Here is a 17,385-nt window from a genome sequence, read left to right as displayed (position 1 = left end):
TTCATTAAAAGGAGCCTTTCTGGCACTACGAACTCAGAACACATCTAAAAGTCTAAAAGAACAAAAAAAAACATAAAACCAGACACAGTACGGAAAAAAAAGGCGGTTTAACATTCTGAAATGAGAGGGAAGTGAGTTCCAGAGTTGAGTCACTCTGCTCTCTAAACTGCCAATCACAGGGACAGAACAAAGGAAGATGATTCCAGAACAGAGGAAGTGTTGGAGATGTGGGAGATGTGAGAGAGATTGTGAAGGGCTTCAAAGATGAGAAGAGTTTAAAATTCAATTTGGAAACTATGGTACAGCTGCTGGAGAACTGCAGTGACATCATCATAACGACTAAGGAATTCTGGACCGATTGCTGTTTCTGGCGACATGTGAGTGAAACCAAACAAAAGAAAAGACAGTTGAAATGATCTAGATGAAAGTGTCAAAGCCGTGGACAAGAATTGCAGTGGTACGGGATGGTCAGGGACGGGCGATTGATGTTGGCTAAGTAGATGTAGGCAGGCTGAGAGAAAAAAAATCGTCAGGCTGAGAACAGCACAGTAAGAGTTGATTGGTTTTGGATAAAAGAGGGTTTGACCCCTGAGTAGTACCTCAGTTTTGGTTGGGTTTAAAAATATTTCAGGGAAAGAATAAAATGGATTAGTTAAATAAAGTGGGATGAAGGCTGAAGGGGGTTTGATGGTAAGGTAGAGCTGGGTGTCATCAGCATAGCAGAGATGACTGTTATGTTTATGGAAGATGTGCCTGAAAGGAAAGATACGAAGGGTCAGGGGCCCAGAACTAAGCCCTGAGGAACACCTGAGCATCTTTATTGAGTTAAATGATCCGGATATCATCTGACAACATTTTAAAGAAAAACTTGGTAGCTGTTGTGAACAAACTATTAAAATCACTGACTGTATACACCCAGGCACTACCCCTAGCTTTAATTTACTTTTGTGAAAGAAGAGGGACAACAAAGATTAAAGGTTTCACACTCCTCACAAACACAATAGTCCAGCATGGATAATTAAACAAAAAACACTTGTGAACTAAACTGGCACATGTTCTAATGCCACTACGTACATTTGTGCTTTTTCCAAATTTCAGTCTGTTGTGACACGATGTACGTAATTCATCAGTGTGTTTCTTGGTTTCGTCATTGGGTTGAGGATTACACAGTTTATGCGTCTTTTATGTAGTTTATATACAATTATTACGTAATTCTTATGTAATTGTACGTGATTTTTGCGAGATGCACACACAAACCATTCCACGTATGTCCAATGAACTTTTTACACATGAACCACAGATTTATAACTTTTATATCACATATCACGTTAAAGTTATGTAATTGATGCACAAACCTCTAATGAATTTTAACATTCATACTTCTTCCATGGTTTTAATATGGTTCATTAGTGACACATGGAAAATTTCACCTAAAGAACCACAAATTCTCTCACTTTTTCCACGTATATTTATGTGTGACCAATTTTTATCTGTGCTATATGTGCATTGTGGATGTGTGACACTGCCTTTATTAACACTTGGAAAAGTTAACAGCAACAGTAGTTTTAAAGATATCCTATCCTTGCTTATGCAAGCCCAGATACAGCTTCCATTTTTAGCAGTGTTTGTGTGACTTTACTGTGGGAAAAAGTCCTTATTTACGTAACCAAGTATTACAAAACATTATTCCAGCATGCGGCCAAACCAAAGCGTCTCCATTCGGTCAACACAGATAAAAGAGCGTGAGTCTGGCATGTACACGAGAAATCATTCAGTCAAAGGTGCTCTGTAACACCGCTCTGCCAAATGGTTGCAACTCGTAGGAGAACAGATCATAAGTGAGTGGACTCGAATAAAAGGAGGAGGCTCTTTTGGCCAACTCAGTTCTGATCACTACATGCTGACCAAAGTTGTTTTCTGTCCTTTACCCTCCTACAAAAACATGAAACCATTTAATAAAATTCTTACACAACTTAAAACTTAAGGATTTTTCCTTTCAATTGAACTCGTCAATGGAACCAAAGTCATAATAAACACAATTCTTTCAATAAGATATGTATTTTTTGTTAGAGTTTTTCCCCCCAAAAAATCCACATTTTGCAGATTACGCGCCAAGATTCTTCCTATTTCTCAGACTAGAGGTTTGACTCCTTTTTATGACATTTTTATAAATTCTTAATTAAAAATAAAAATTCTGTCAAGTCCACCTGTAGGTTGTGTTCATCTAACATTTCTACATAGGCGTTTTTAAAGTCATGAGCAGTTTTACTATCAGCTTCCCAAAAAAATGCACATTTCTTTTCAATTCAATAACTTTAATTCATTTTATTCATCAATTAAATGTTTAAATAATAAATACGCATGTATGACTTTGAGTGTAGAACATCTCTCTTGATCTTCAAAACCTAAAACGTTGATCCTGCACGTGGAGACAGCCTCTGTACGTGAATCTGTTGGGAAAATGTTCTCAGAATGAAGGGGCGGAAGGAGCTGGACTTCAGTTTAAATCCTATTTCCAGTCATGTGAAAGCCTTTTGAAGTGCTGCTTGGTTGTGGAGTTGGCCGCTGACGTTCTTTCCCTGAGAAAAGGGTCTCACAAGCGCAAGAAACTCTGATGATAAAACAGTTCTTCAGCTTTAAAAGCAAGTCGTAGAGTTTTTTTCAAATCCACACATTACCTGTTTCCTGTAGCAGGAAGCCGCTGTGTTTCCTGTCTACTTCAAACAGGAAACAATCGTGTTGAAGATGTTTTGTTTGTCTATTCAATAGAGACTAGGTAGGCTAGCAGGAAATCACAGATACTAGCAGCTAACTCAAGTCTCGAAAGTGTTAGTTTTGCGCTGTTTCTACATTTTCTTCCAACACCAAAGTTAGAAGATGTTTTGGTTTTAGCTGTTTTTGCTTGCAACGACTTCCTTGACTTCAATGAGCTCTGTGTGGTTGCAGCATGCTAACTGTAGCTCATTGGCGTGAACCGAATCACCCCCGTGTTCCCTTTTTTCCCTCCCTGCTGGTGCTGTGAAACCTGAAGAGCCCATTCATGTTTTAAAAGCATCGCTATCACATACGAGTACACAAACACGCATGTTCAGCAGCACAGAGCCGAGCAGCTGGAGGTGAGGAGGTAGAGAAACTGAGCTAACCTGCTTCAAAGCTTTTACGTCAAGAGCATTGCAGAGCTAACTTGTCTTTCACATAAAACAACACAACTGTTGGATTAAAGAAAGTTCAAAAAACAGTTTGATTTTGTTCTTTCTGTGTGCAGTTTGCTTTTTCTTCTAAAGATGATTTACAAAGGACAAAGAAAAAGGTGGGATGAGGCGGTGTTGTATCTGCAAAAAAAGGAAAACAAAATGAAATCCTCTTAAAAGGAGCTACTTCAATAGGTGAACTGGAAATGAGTCAAGAAAGTAGTCAAACGTCTGAAGACTTCCTCTGGAAGGACTGAAAACTATTGCTAGACCCAACCTTAAAAGATTACAGGTCAAGTTCCTCTTTCAACAGCTACATGTAATCTTGGGGCAACGTTGTTGCCACAGTTCTTCCGCTTTTAACCCTTTAAAGACCCACTCCAATAAAAAGCGTGTTTCTAACATATTTTAAGGCATTTTACTGATGGCGGAGGACATGTATAAAGAAAATTAAGACAAAAAATGTCATTTCTGAGTAATAAGTCAAACTGTCATGAATCAGGAGCACATGAAGAAATTCCATTTAACAAAGTTTGTAGCTACGACATACAATTGACGGGCCAAAGTCTCCCTGCTCTGCTCCATTCTGATGCATTCACTTGCAGACAAATAGATCCATGCTTTCCTCGCCATTTTTGTTGCACCAGTGACGTTAAAGGGAAGTTGTAAGAGGCTGTAAGCTAGCGGGAGAGCGTGTAAACAGAAGGATGCTGGGAAGCAGGGGTGGGCTTACTCCTTGCCAACAACTCAGTAGTATAATATATTGTGTTGTTTTGTGTTGACCAAAACATACAGATAAAGTGGTGCTTTTGTGCACCATACCACATCATTACTTGATCAGATTTGAATTCAAAAAGGTACTCCCCTACTAGTCTTCGGGTCGTTGTCCTGACCAGTGTGGTTCCCGAAAGGAAGGACCCTTCATGGACCACACAGGTCAGGACAACAAGCCAAGATGATCATCCTAATCATCAAGATGATGGGGAGAGAAATTAGCCAGAAATTGGCCTGATTATACAATTCTGAACTGCTACCTAAAGGATTTTTTAAGTGCCAAACTATCTTCCAAACTATTGCTTCAAACTGAAAACTCTTGTTTAGCATGAGATCACAGGCCAGAGTCCTCCAATCAACAATGGAACCATTGTTAAGGTCGAAACATCTGTGGCTCAGTGCTGTCAGACGGACCCTTTGTTTTTGTTAGTAGGGGATCTTCAATCCAACAGTTACACATGAATTACAGGTCCATCCACAATAGTTCACACATACATCTATTGTACTCCAGGAGGGTTGTCCGTCTCAAGATACTAGATTTTGGCTGCCTTTGGGTTTTTCCAATCTTATACTGCTCTACTCAAACAGCCCAGCTACTGTACCAACTGGGCTTTAATTACATCAATGCATACATGCTGGTGGCTTTGGTGGCCATTTTCTTCAGGATCTACTTTGGGGTTATATCTTACTGGGCTGCAATAACTCTTAATTTGTTGAAATCTTTTTTTGTAATAAAGTAACAGAACCTAGAAATATTCCAGTTGGGTTTGAGACGTCTAAGCAGGTCCTGCAACTAAAGCCAGGAATCTGAGGGTCTAAGACACAAACTGAGATGATCCAAAAACTCCTTCATGAATGCAGGTTGTTGTTTGAAGCCAACAGTGTCCTTTCTGATAGAAGCCTTTCTTGTTTGAGAAACAAGGTTGGGACTCTTGTCCTCGGTGCCTCTCACAAGCTGCAGTGTATTTGTTGAACAACAATGAGATCACAAATATACAAAACAAATACTATGTTACCAATTTATCCACTCAACACATTAATTGACACCACAAAGGTAATCCTTGGTACTTTTTCAAAAACATTTCATACCAGAATGATAAACGATATTTTTGGCTCAGGCCCTTATTAGTAAGGTCAGGGTGTTGTTGGTGGTGTTCACTGTCAGCCATTACTAGGAAGAGAACATAACAGAGTATCTTCTTTGTGTAAACCCTTTAAACTGGTCGAATCTCTATGCGGTCTTAATGATAACCCTTTGTGTCGTGTTGATATGCAGATCCAAGCACTTCAGTAAAAATGTGTGCCATTGTAGTGACATCTGACTCTGAGTTGATGCACACGTATGACTGGTCCCACAGTCCTGTGTGACTCCTTGATGTCACGCACACTTCCTTTCCTGTTCTTATTTAGGTCTTCAGCTGAAGTCCTCTAAATTGAGCAGCCGTGATGTCATACAGGAGCTTCTGTGTGGTACAGGGTTGTGTCATTGGTTGATAAGTAGGTGGAGTTAACTCTCTGTGGGAGTTCTTGACAATAAAAACAGCTCTAGTTTTGGATTATACCATCAAATAGAAGCTGATTTTTCTCTGCTGTTAACTTTTATCACAGATTTATCAAGTATTTTAGTCAACATGTATCAGGTATCTCAAGATCTGATCCCTTTCAAGTCTTTAGTCCAGGGGTTTGGTCTTACCCTGACGCTTGAGTTCTCCTCACAATTCACTCCCAGGCCAGAGTACATTTGACCCAGAAAAACAGTTTATTTACCTTGTGGGATTGTTATGTTCTATGCTCGGGTACAATTGACCTGCCTACCATAGGGCTAGCTTGCAGAGGAGAGTCAGAGGAGAGTTCAGGACTCTGGTAAGGTAGAGATCTAGTGTGATCGTTAAGCCCTCTAGGCAACTATTTCAGCAAGTTTTGACATCAGTCATAAATTCCCCTTGTTTCACATGTTATTTACTCATTTAGTACTGGGCATAAATCCACAATGTAAACCCAATTCCAAACAACACCATCCAGTAAGAGACAAGCCATAAGTAAAACCGTGATCATTAAGCCTTGACCAACAAAAATTGTTCCACAAATCTATAGAATCCTTCTTTTAGCCGTTTATTGATGGATGGTAAACAGCTAAAGAGTGTAATTCACTGTTTACTGTAAGGAATGTATGACACTGGTTGGGGAGATGTGGTACTACATGAACAACAGTGATCAAGCATGGATCAGTACAGATTTCCTGATATGAGTTGTTGTCGTTCGCCTTGTTTTCAGGTGGTCTCATCAGCCACTATATATGTTCCCCCGTTGTGCCTTTGGGTAGGTCAGTTTGTTTCTGTTACTTGGTCTGTTCAGTTGGTTAAGTTAAAGTCAAGTTTGTTGCCTGACTTAATTCTGTTTCTTTTGACCTATTCTAAGGGCCCAGTTTGTAAATTATCCACATTTTATTTTAGAAAAATCAAACTTTCATTTTTTGATTAATTTTCTGTTGTCCTCTTTGGCCGCTCGATCCCTCACATGGTCGCCCACAAAAGTCATGACATTAGGCTTTACTGTGATCCTGCATCTTCTTGGTAGTTATTTTTTCAACTGGACTTGAAGTCGAGCTTAAACATTTAAGTCCAAATGTTAAAAATAAAAGAACGAGGAATGGAGCTTACTTCAGTGAAAAACTCCAGCAGGCTGGACCTTGTGCAGTTTATAATATGCTTCCTAATGGTAAATACTAAAAGCAACTACTGGGAAAAGGCTGGCATCAAACTGCTGTTCATGAATAAGACGTCCACTTCAAAGATATCAAATTATTGATTACAAATGACACAGATTACGTCTGCTTAACATTCATAAATAAGAAAACTGAGAGAGGCTTTTAATCATAAATGACCCATTTCAAGGAAATTTGAATCGGTTAGTTCAAAAGTGGCCCAAGTCCAAGAGGTTTGTTTTTCCAGGAAATGATTTTAATTGCAGAGCTTAAAAAAATTAAGATTGAAACTGCATTTCTAGTTATTTCTTTATTCAAATCGTGTTGGGTTTGGAACAGATGAAAACCTGCCATTTGAAAAAATGTGGGTCTGTGACGCAGCAATTGCCACAGACTACAATCCACTACAATCCACTACAATCCACTACAATCCACTACAATCCACTACAATCCTAAATCCTCCACTTGCAGACATATAGATCCATGTACGTCTTTCTTGTCCTCGTCTGAGCTGGAATCTGGACACAAACTATACAGCTGGATAGCTCCAATATTGCTTGCCCTTTTTTTTGCTACGCTAATGCTAGCCTGGGCTTGCGAGGAGCTATACGCTAATGGGAGAGTGTAAACAAAGGCATGCTGGAATTTTAACTTCTGCGCCAAAAGTCCTGCCCACAACAGGCTAAACAGTGCATAATCAAAAATTAAAAGCTCACTGCTTTTACATGAGAAAAAGTATAGTTGGGGTGGGAATATAAGGATTTTTGGACGCAGGTATGAAACGTTACTTTCATTTTTTACTTTGTTGCGTCTGTATTCCATGTTTCTCGTGTTCTACCACTCTGACTACACAGAGAAGTAGAAACACAAAACCAAACATAAAGTGGACATCACATGCCCTACAGCCAGCCGGGTGGAGGCGGGCAGGGTGTCAGTGGGTTCACAGGACTTTTCGTCCTGGGTGGAAAGTTTTTGGAGAGTGAGACGAGCGGCCTCCCAGCCCCCTCTGAGGCCCCTAAGACTAACCTGATCCCCCCCATTTGTGCGTCTGTCATAAAGAATGGCCCCACTAAACCACTTTCCCACCACTAAGAGGATTACAGTGGTAATGCTCTTGAACCAAGAGATGCTCCCGCACATCTAGACTTGTAACGCAGAAATAATGACTTGTCCAAAGTTGAACACAAAGGTTTTCTGTAAAACGCTTGTGGTCGAAGATGTAAAACAACAAAACTTCAATGTACAAATTAAATAATTAGTGACTCATGAAAGGGATGCTTAGAGCAGACAGTAACGACCCAGTTGTGTCAGTTTGATTGGAAGGCAACTCGTTGTGTGGCTATTTGCATAAATGTGAAGACTTAAAGGGTTTATGTCAAACTGGAGGTTAGATAGCAGCCTGTATTGACCAAATGACCTTAGATTTAACACCTTCGTCCTCTACGGCCGTTGGGCTGGCGGTTGTTGAGGGTTGTTGGGATTTCCCACTGTGTTAGGGGGTCGTGTTTGGCTAAGAAGTGTTTGTGTAGTGACCTTGATCCCCTCGCAGTCCTCATGTCCGATCAGGATCAACCATGGCTCTGTGTGAATAACATGACAAGTTCTCCAAAAGATAACTCACTTCCTTTTTGAAGAATTGTTTGGCTTTCAGTCTGTTGGCCACCAGCCTCCTTTGTGTAGGCGGTAATGTAGGGACGCACAAGTATGCCTGGACGTGGGCGTAAGCACCAGGGTCAACAGATGAGCATTAGGTTAGAGGGGAAAAAAGCATATTTAAAGTATTAAAATCTTTTAAAATATTATCACTTTTTTTCTAAACTGTTTAAATTGATCCTGTTCTTTTTATTGAAAATAATCAGATTACCTCTCAATCCTTAGATTTTCTGTCATGTTTATTTATACTGAGATTCCACAGAACAAAAAAACTACTGACCTTCATTCTCCTAGTGAAAAATCCATCTCTCTTTCGTGGAAGTCAGCAAAGAAACAAAAGTTGTGTGTCTACACTGTAATGAAGATCCTCCTCAGTGGTTCTGTGTTCCAAAACACACTCAGTGGGGATGAGGTGAGTGAGGCTGAGGGGCAAGAACATCCCTCACCTAATGAGAGGGAGCACAGAAAGGTAATAAATGGAGTTGTGGGGGGAGAGGAGCGGAAGGACGGGGAGGATGTCAGTGATCTGAACTGGCCACGGCGGGGGGTTTGGTGGGAGACCCATGAGGGTAAATGTAATTTATAAGGGCTTTTTATTTGGTCAGTGGGGCTAAGGACTTACATAAGGGGAAAAAGGCAGCGGCGGAGGTCAACAGGTACAGCTTCAGTGGAAGGAGGTCAAGTCATACTAAACAACAGGAACTCTTTGAACTGCCTGTAAAGCTGTCAAAAGAAGGAATAAGCTATTTCATTGACTATCTATTGTGTAAAAAAACACCAATTTGAGGCAAACCAGAAAGAACCAAATCTATCACTTCCTAAAATTACCACTAGAGGCTGGTTCCAACAGGAAGCGCTTTCCCGTTAACCCCGTGTTAAAAGAGCCAAATAAAAGTTTATAGACTGGTTTGAAAAATCTGTTGGGTGTTTAATTCTTTAGTTGTTCTTTATGTAATTTATAATTAGTAAAGTGTGTTTCTGTCTAGGAAATAACACAAATTCATTAAAAGAAATGTATAAAAACTTAAAACAGACAAAAGGTTGAAGTTTTTTAATTATAAGACAAAAAGGAAAATTAAGTTCATAAAGTAAAGTCAAACCTTTGATTTATTGTTATTTGACGGCATATGAGAACTGGATTGAGTGTCTGTGTGTGTGTGTGTGTGTGTGTGTGTGTGTGCCGCCCCCCCGGTGTTCCAAACAGGAAGTTCCTGCTGGTTCCCTGAAGCCAAAATCCATTGGGCTATGTTTGAATTCCTTCACTACTCACTACATAGTGCACTATATGGAGCGTTTGTCATTTTGTACTGCTGTCCTTATCTACTACTTCAAAGTCGAATGCCCTAGAAATTTCCTTACGAAAAACCAGTGCGCATCGAAGCTCACTAAATTGGCGAATATAGACCACAATGCATTGCGTTTGAACAATTTTTGCGAAAATGTTTTATTTAAATGTATGTTTTAATAAATCATCAAGGTTTTCATCTTCAGAACTCAGTGGATTCATGAGTGGTTGTCGCAAAACGCTCACATCAATGAGATTTTCACTTTGTGAAAACGATGACGTCATATTTGCTGTTTAAAAAAAAATTTGTGAGCATGGTGTCCAAATTGCTTTTAAAATCCAGGGCACTAAATTGTCCCGCACTATATAGTTCTTAAATAGTTAGGGATTAGGGTGTGAATTCAGACATTGTCATAGACTTCTACAGAGAAATTAACAGCTATTGCTCACGTCAAAATAACCATTCTTGATCTGATACATTTTTTTAACATGTTCTTGTAATACTTTCAGGAATGCTAGGGGTGTGGCCTTCCAAAAGCGAACTCCTGATTGGAAACACTGACTAAGACCGACTCGGACTGCTTACTGACGTCGGCCTCAGCAGCAGTCACTGACTGCAAGGAATACATTGTATTCACAGTTGGAAAGATTTCTGCGCCTTTGAGCGAAAATTTGACCCCCGCCACATACTCGAAAAGTCACCAAAATGTGCACACACCTAGGATAAATTGAAAATGAATTTTTGCCTAAGTGAACGTCACCCCCTGAAGACGATGACATCACGGCGATCCCGTAAAAAAAATGAATGGGCCGAAAATCGCTTATGGGGCCAAAATGTTTTTTTCAAAATACAGTTACGAAACCAAAACATTTCCGGGATATCCCAAGGAAGTTCTGAGGTCATTATGGGACGGCCACACGACCTACGGCATGGCGGCCATTTTGTGGCTAACTCTAAAAATTGGTGATTTTTTGTGTTTTTTGACAATATGGAAAAACGGCACTTTGGTTTATGCGATTTTCATGAAAATGCATTCTACACTAACATTGAGCTAACATGCTGTTAGCTCGAGTCTACAAACACAAAGAAGTTTCGTCGACCTTTGACCTTGGGAAGAGGCCACCATCTTGAATTTTTTTTAAAAGCACCTTAAGTACCAGATACAATCGAAATCTTGTCCTACGGATTTTTATCGATCGTCTCAAAATTTCTCGGGCATCAATGGCAAGCTACTGTGGACAAAATGTTGCAATTACATGTTGTAGAATTTTAACGGCATGCGTGTTGCAAATTTGCATTTTTTATCGGAATGTTGTAAAAAACGAATATGCGATTCTCTGGCCCGCGTTGAAAAAAACAATATAGCATACAGCAAGATCGATAAAGGAATGTGGGCGTGGTAAACAATAATGATCGTAGAAAACTGTGCTGACTTGGCAAAAACGAAAAATTCAGATTTACTTTTTTAGGATTGACTAATGAAACCATTGTACCACATTAGCACAACTAGTATAGTTGGCATAATTAGCTTTGTAAGCTATGTGTTTTTCTGAATAAGTTGATGATGCTGATTGCAATGCTAGTCCGTTTAGCCACATTAGCATAACTAGCGTAGTTAGCATAATTAGCATTTTAAGATATGTCTTTTTCTGAGTCAGTTGATGATGCTGATTGTTAAGCTAGCACTTTTAGCCACATTAGCATAACTAGCATAATTACCATAATTAACATCTTAGGCAATGTGTTTTATCTGAGTGAGTTGATGATGCTGATCGCAATGCTAGCACCTTTAGCGACATTAGCATAACTAGCATAGTAACCATAATTAGCATCTTGGGCAATGTCCTTCTGAGGTAGTTGATGATGCTGTTAGGAATGCTAGCACTTTTAGGCACATTTGCATAACTATCATCGTTAGCAGGATTAGCATCTTAGGCAATGTGTTTTTCTCAGTCAGTTGATGATGCTGATCGAAATGCTAGTAATTTTAGCCACATGCAGCTCAGTTAGCCTTACAGAAAGAGAAGGAGGAGTTAGATGTGGGTAATGGCTGCTTAGCATGTGTGTTTGGGTCAAAGGTGGGTCTTACGAGTTGCTGTGGTGCCTAGACCAGGGCAGCAATGGTGGCAGTGGTGCTGGTAGAGGCAGGCGGGGAGGGCAGGTGGCGTATAGAGGGGAGGGCGGGTTGCGCCTGCGGGATTTCCTCTCTACTTGCATGATACCACCAACGGGGACACAGTTGAATACCTTCTCCAAATCCTGAAAGACTGGATGAGCAACTCCTACAAACCCTCCAGCACCATACAAAGGATATAAAACTGGTCCAATGTTCCACAACCTGTCAGGATCAGTGTGGAAACAGAAAGATCCAGAATCCAAAGTTTTATTTTGTTAGGAAACAGACTGGAAATGAACGTAAGATGATCATAGCTCTCATACACATTAAAAAGTGAGACAAAAAACTAAATATAAACATCAAGCAATGCCGCCCTACCACACACACACAAACCCCAAGATTTTGTGTGTGCGTTTTTGTGTGCTTTGATGACATCATGACATACAATAAATCAAATTACGTCATGATGACCTCATTGTCAAGACACAATGTCATAGCGTGAACTTACATTTAGTTATGTCATTTGTCCCGTCATGACATCATATTGCATGTCATGATGTCATAACATGTCATATGACATCCTTGTCAGAAGTTTATAAATAGCAGTCATGTTTTCTGCCAGATTTAACTTTGAGATTCAAAGAGATCAGCTCTTGCAAGGATCTAAAGATTGTTTGGAAAATGTCTGGAAATCAGAGAAACCACGCGACTAACCCAAACCAGGGATTCTACCGGCCTCACGGAAATCCTCACTTTGGGCAAAGAAACCACCGTGTCCAATTCAACCCAGAATATCCCTCCCCTAGAATGCACGCCCAACATGCACCAGTCCACGTCCCCCAAAGGAACCCAAGTTGGGGACACAAAAACCCCCATGTCCCCTTCAATCCTGCATTTCCCCCCTCTGGCATGCGACCCCCACATCCACCAGTCCATGCCCCCCAAAGGAACCCTAGATGGGGACACAAAAACCCCCATGTCCCCTTCAACTGTGTTCCCCCACCCCAGAGAAGGAACCCCCCATATCCAGTTGAACTCCGTTCAGAAAGCACCGACCCTCAGTCAGCCAATCAATGTCCTCAACTGGAAATACAAGACAACCAGAATAACCAAGAAAATGTGGCTGCCAGTGAGGACCAGGCATCAAACGAGAATGCAGAGGACATCATAAAAGAGATAACTGACCTGAGAAATCAGCTGATGGAGAAAGACGCATATCTTTCTAAACTGAAGAAGGAAAAACGTGAAGCCCGGACGGATAGGGGGGACAAGCTTCATAGACTCAATGTGAAAAACATAAAGCTGGTGAAAGAGGTCAAGTTTAGGACCCAGTGTGAACGTAAAGTGGTCACTCTGAGAGAAGAACTGAAGGATCTCAATGAAGCTGCTGAAGCAAAGCAGCCAAAATGTGAGGAGAGAGAGAAAGAGGCTCATATCCAAGCATTGAACAAACTGGCACTGCTGAAGAAAGAGCTGCAGGAAAAAACCCTTTACAATCTGCAACTGGCACAAAGACTGAAACTTGAAGAGGATGCAGAGAAAGATCTGAAACACAAGATGGAAGAGATCCAAATCCCATTGGAGACTGCAGTCAATGGGATTTCAGGGAAACCTGCACAAAGTTTCTCTGCCAATGAAGTCCAGCTTAGTGTTGAAACACAAACCAAAGTGTCAGAACCAGAGGTGGTAAATAACCAGGTGGAGGCTGAGGAAACTGACATGTTCTTAGCACCTCAGGATTTAAATGGATGGCCACAAAACCATCTCTCTGAACCAGAAGTGGTCTGGGAACAGGCGGAGTATGAGAGAACTGACGCCATCATAGCCCCTCAGACTGAAAATGAAGAGCCACAAAATGCAGCATCAGAACTACATGTGGTCTCAGAACAGCAGGAGGCTGAGGAAACGGACACCACCATCCTAGACTTTCTGGACACTGGTGAAGCTCAAGACCTCAGGATTTCTCAGGAAGAAGTCAGCCCCCCATCACCATCAGAGCCTGTTCCATCAATGGAGTCAGGACATGAGGACAGGGAAGAACCAGAAGCTTTGCCGTCTGAACAGACCAAAGCACAGAAACCATCACTGTGGAAGCGCTTCAAAAAGCTTTTTAAGCCACGCCACAGAAATCACAGAGACAAAAAAAACCAGGGTTGATGTGACAGAGAATTTAATTTAGTTGTAGGAATAGTATTTTAATTAAAATAAGCTTTAGTTTTAGTCACAATTTAGTCCTGTTGATTCTGTTAGTTTTAATATAATTTTAGTCGACTGAATTAGAGTAGAGATTCAGTCGAAACAAATCTAGAGTCAAAGGTAAAGCATTTATATGAAATGTACTAAGTTATGAACTTATAAATAGCACTCAAAGACTTTACTAAGTTGAAAAAAAAAGAAAAATTTCACTTTGCTTTCCAAAGTTGTCATTTCTGCAAATTAAGCATCAACAACCTAAAAAAATAAACAAATTAAAAGAAAATAAATTATAACTTAAAATCATCTTTTCTATCATCCTTTTCAATACACCTTCCCCCCGCACACACACAAACTCTGAGTGGTGTGTGTGCGGTGGGGGGTGGGGCGGCATTCTATGATGTTTTTCTGTATTTTTTTGTCTCACTTTTAGTTTTTAAATGTGGAAAATGTTTCTAATGTTTAGCACTTTGATTTAGGTCAAATGGAAAAGTGCTATACATATAAAGTTTGATTAGAGATCTAAGGAATGTAAATAATAAAGATGTGTGTGTAATAGAAAAATGTTCCTGAAATAGTCCATAGTCTTTAGGCGGTCAGGCTTTGGGCAGATGATGTCTTTATTCTGGTGGGATAAGCTCGGACAATAGATGAATAAAACCCAGAGCCTAGACGCTGATGGTGGTTGAAGGCCAGAACACGTTAGAATATTGGTCCAGGTGGAGAATGGGGCGGAGGAGGGCCGGCAGAACCATCTAGAATGTAGAAAGACAAACGTTGCTTTGCTCAACAGTAGCTGGGACAGGCTCCAGCATCTTCAAGGCCCCAGAAGGGATAAAGCGGGTTAAGAATATGGGTGGGTGGATGAAAACCAGTTATCATTTACATTTGGCTGCCAGTGACGACAAGACATCAAAAGAAAATGTACATGATATAGAAAAAAAGAATAGCTGACTTAACAGCTGTTTGAGAAAGATGCACATCTAGAAGAGAAGAAACTTTAGGCCATGGATGATTGGACGATTAAGAAGACGCTCTTTGACCAAAACAGAACTATGGACAGAGAGTTCAAGTTTAGGATCAGAGTGGAAAGAAAGTTGGGATCCTTACAGACAAACTGTTGGAAATAAATCAAGCTGCTAAAGCAAAGCAGGAAAAAGCACAAACACACACCCACACATACACACATACACAATTAAAAATAAAAAAGATTTTGTTACTTGAAAAGAAACTATCTGATCAGAACTGGATTTCATCATTTCTGTAATGAGTTTGATAAATATGTTATTTTTTTATTGTACTGACTGTATTTCAGTGTATTTACTATTAATGGTTGAAATAAAAAAAAAAATTAAAAAAAATCCCCTCCGTGAACCGCCACCTTACCGTGGTGGAGGGGTTTGAGGGCTTTAGTGATCCTAGAAGCTGTGCTGTATTGGGTTAACCCTCTTGTTAGGGTCTCCCATTGCAAACAGGTCCTAGGTGACAAGCCGGACTAAGAGCGGTTCAGAAAATCACGATGGAAATTGTTACATCTAAGTCACCTTTATCTTTCCTTTTTTGCTGCTTTACTTTAGACTTCACAACACAATGTTAGATTTTTCATGGCTACTAGTCCTTCCAATTCATCCTCACTTCTACTCACCTGGAAGTGTTTGCCTATCCTCCCCAACCCATCGTACCAGACCCTCTACTGAATGAAGAAGACCAGATCAGCCAAGCTGAAGTCACAGAAATCCTCTCTACTAGCATGATACGTCTTTGAGCCAGGACCTCCAGCATGCATTAGGGGGGTTTATATAAGAGTGTTAAGCAGCTGGGATGAGGGTCAGCACCTCTGAACAACATTTTTGTTTGTACGATTTTCATGAAATTGTACTCACATGCAGCTAGCTTGAGTCTACAAACACCACAGAAGTTTTGATGACCTTTGACCTTGGGAATAGGCTGCAGTCTTGATTTAAAAAAAAAGCACATTTACTTCCAGAGACAAAAACTTGTCCTTGGGATTCTTAACGATCGTCTCGTAACTTCTAGGGCATCAATGAGAAGGTAATGTAGAAAAAATGTTGGAATAAAAAGTTGTAGATTTTTGCGCGTAGTGAATTTTAAACTGTTGCAAACTTCCAAACTTAGCTAGCTTGCACATTTTTTATCAGCGATTTTCACAACATTTTACGCATATGCGGCTATCTTAACTCTTCAACCAACTCTTGAGTTTCGTTGACCTTTGACCTCGAAAAGAGGCCGCCATCTTTAATTTAAAAAAAAAGCACCTTTAGTACCAGATACAAACGAAAACTCATCGTTGGGCTTTTTAGCCTGTAAAGTGTGTTCATAGGGTTTGTAGTGTAATCATTACACTATAGAACCCTTGGAACACTGACATTCCACCCCTGGTGTAGTGTTTAGCACTCTGGACTCTAAATCCAGGAGTCTGAGTTCAAAACTCTTTAAATCCTGGAAATGCTCCTTCTTCATTGTTAGACGGAACTAAACAATGCAGAAACTCAAACTGAATTAAAAATCAAATGAATTAAAAATAACAGACATCGTTATTCATAACTTAAGCTTCTGGCCACTAGTAACCAAATTCTATCTTATGTTTTCAAAATAATCCTATGCACTTCACTGTTGGTGTAGAAGATATGCCACGTTATTTTGCACATATAAATTATTTTATCATTTAATCTTTTATGTTGTTCAGCATATATCTATTTTATTACTGAACCTTTTGCATTGGTCAGCATATATTCCATTTTGTTAGAATTAATTTTTTCGTAGCCTGTATGGATGTAAGTGGACATAAGGTTCTATGGTGTAGTGGTTAGCACTCTGGACTTTGAATCCAGTGGTCTGAGTTCAAATCTCAGTAGAACCTTCCAACCCAACTGACTCTTCTAACTCATCATTGTTACACGGATCTAAACAATCCAGTGCCTCAATGTAATGAATTGGAAATAACAAACATGCTTTTAGTTTTCTGGACTCCAGGAACAGAAGAAAATTTCTATGATCTTCACTGTTAGTGTACAAAATGTGCCATATTATTTTTTAAATATAATATATATTTTAATAATAAATCTTTATCTTGGTTACCATTGTTTCCCATTTTTACAGTTTTTCTAATAGAAACATGTAACAATGTATTTGCTAGCTTGGTTCTATGGTGTAGTGGTTAGCACTCTGGACTCTGAATCCAGTTGTCTGAGTTTAAATCTCAGTGGAACCTTCTAACCCAACTAACTCATCATTGTTAAATGGATCTAAACCATACAGCAACTCAAACTAAGGAATTAAAATATCAGACATTGATGTACATACCTTTAGCATCTAGCAACAAAATTCTTTTTTTTTCTCGTAAAAATCTATGCTCTTCAATGTTAGTGTAGAAAATATCCCACCATGCTGATCGTAATGCTAGCACTTTAACCCTTGTGCTATCCTAGGCACTTTAGCATTGGGAGT

At 39.9% G+C, this 17,385-nt stretch overlaps 2 non-coding genes across 2 annotated transcripts; both read left to right on the top strand.

Moving 5' to 3' along the window:
• The first annotated feature begins 16,726 nt into the window (after window positions 1-16,726).
• trnaq-uug (transfer RNA glutamine (anticodon UUG)) lies at window positions 16,727-16,798 on the top strand. Its single transcript has one exon. It is a non-coding gene; the product is annotated as a tRNA-Gln (tRNA).
• A 279-nt stretch (window positions 16,799-17,077) lies between these two features.
• Window positions 17,078-17,149, top strand: trnaq-cug (transfer RNA glutamine (anticodon CUG)). Its single transcript has one exon. It is a non-coding gene; the product is annotated as a tRNA-Gln (tRNA).
• Window positions 17,150-17,385: the final 236 nt, after the last annotated feature.

This window comes from Oryzias latipes, chromosome 23, assembly GCF_053564925.1.
Source record: "Oryzias latipes strain Hd-rR chromosome 23, Olatipes_Hd-rR_3.1".
Lineage (NCBI taxonomy): Eukaryota > Metazoa > Chordata > Actinopteri > Beloniformes > Adrianichthyidae > Oryzias > Oryzias latipes.
Note: the sequence above shows the minus strand (reverse complement) of the source record. Positions and strands in the feature narration are given on the sequence as shown.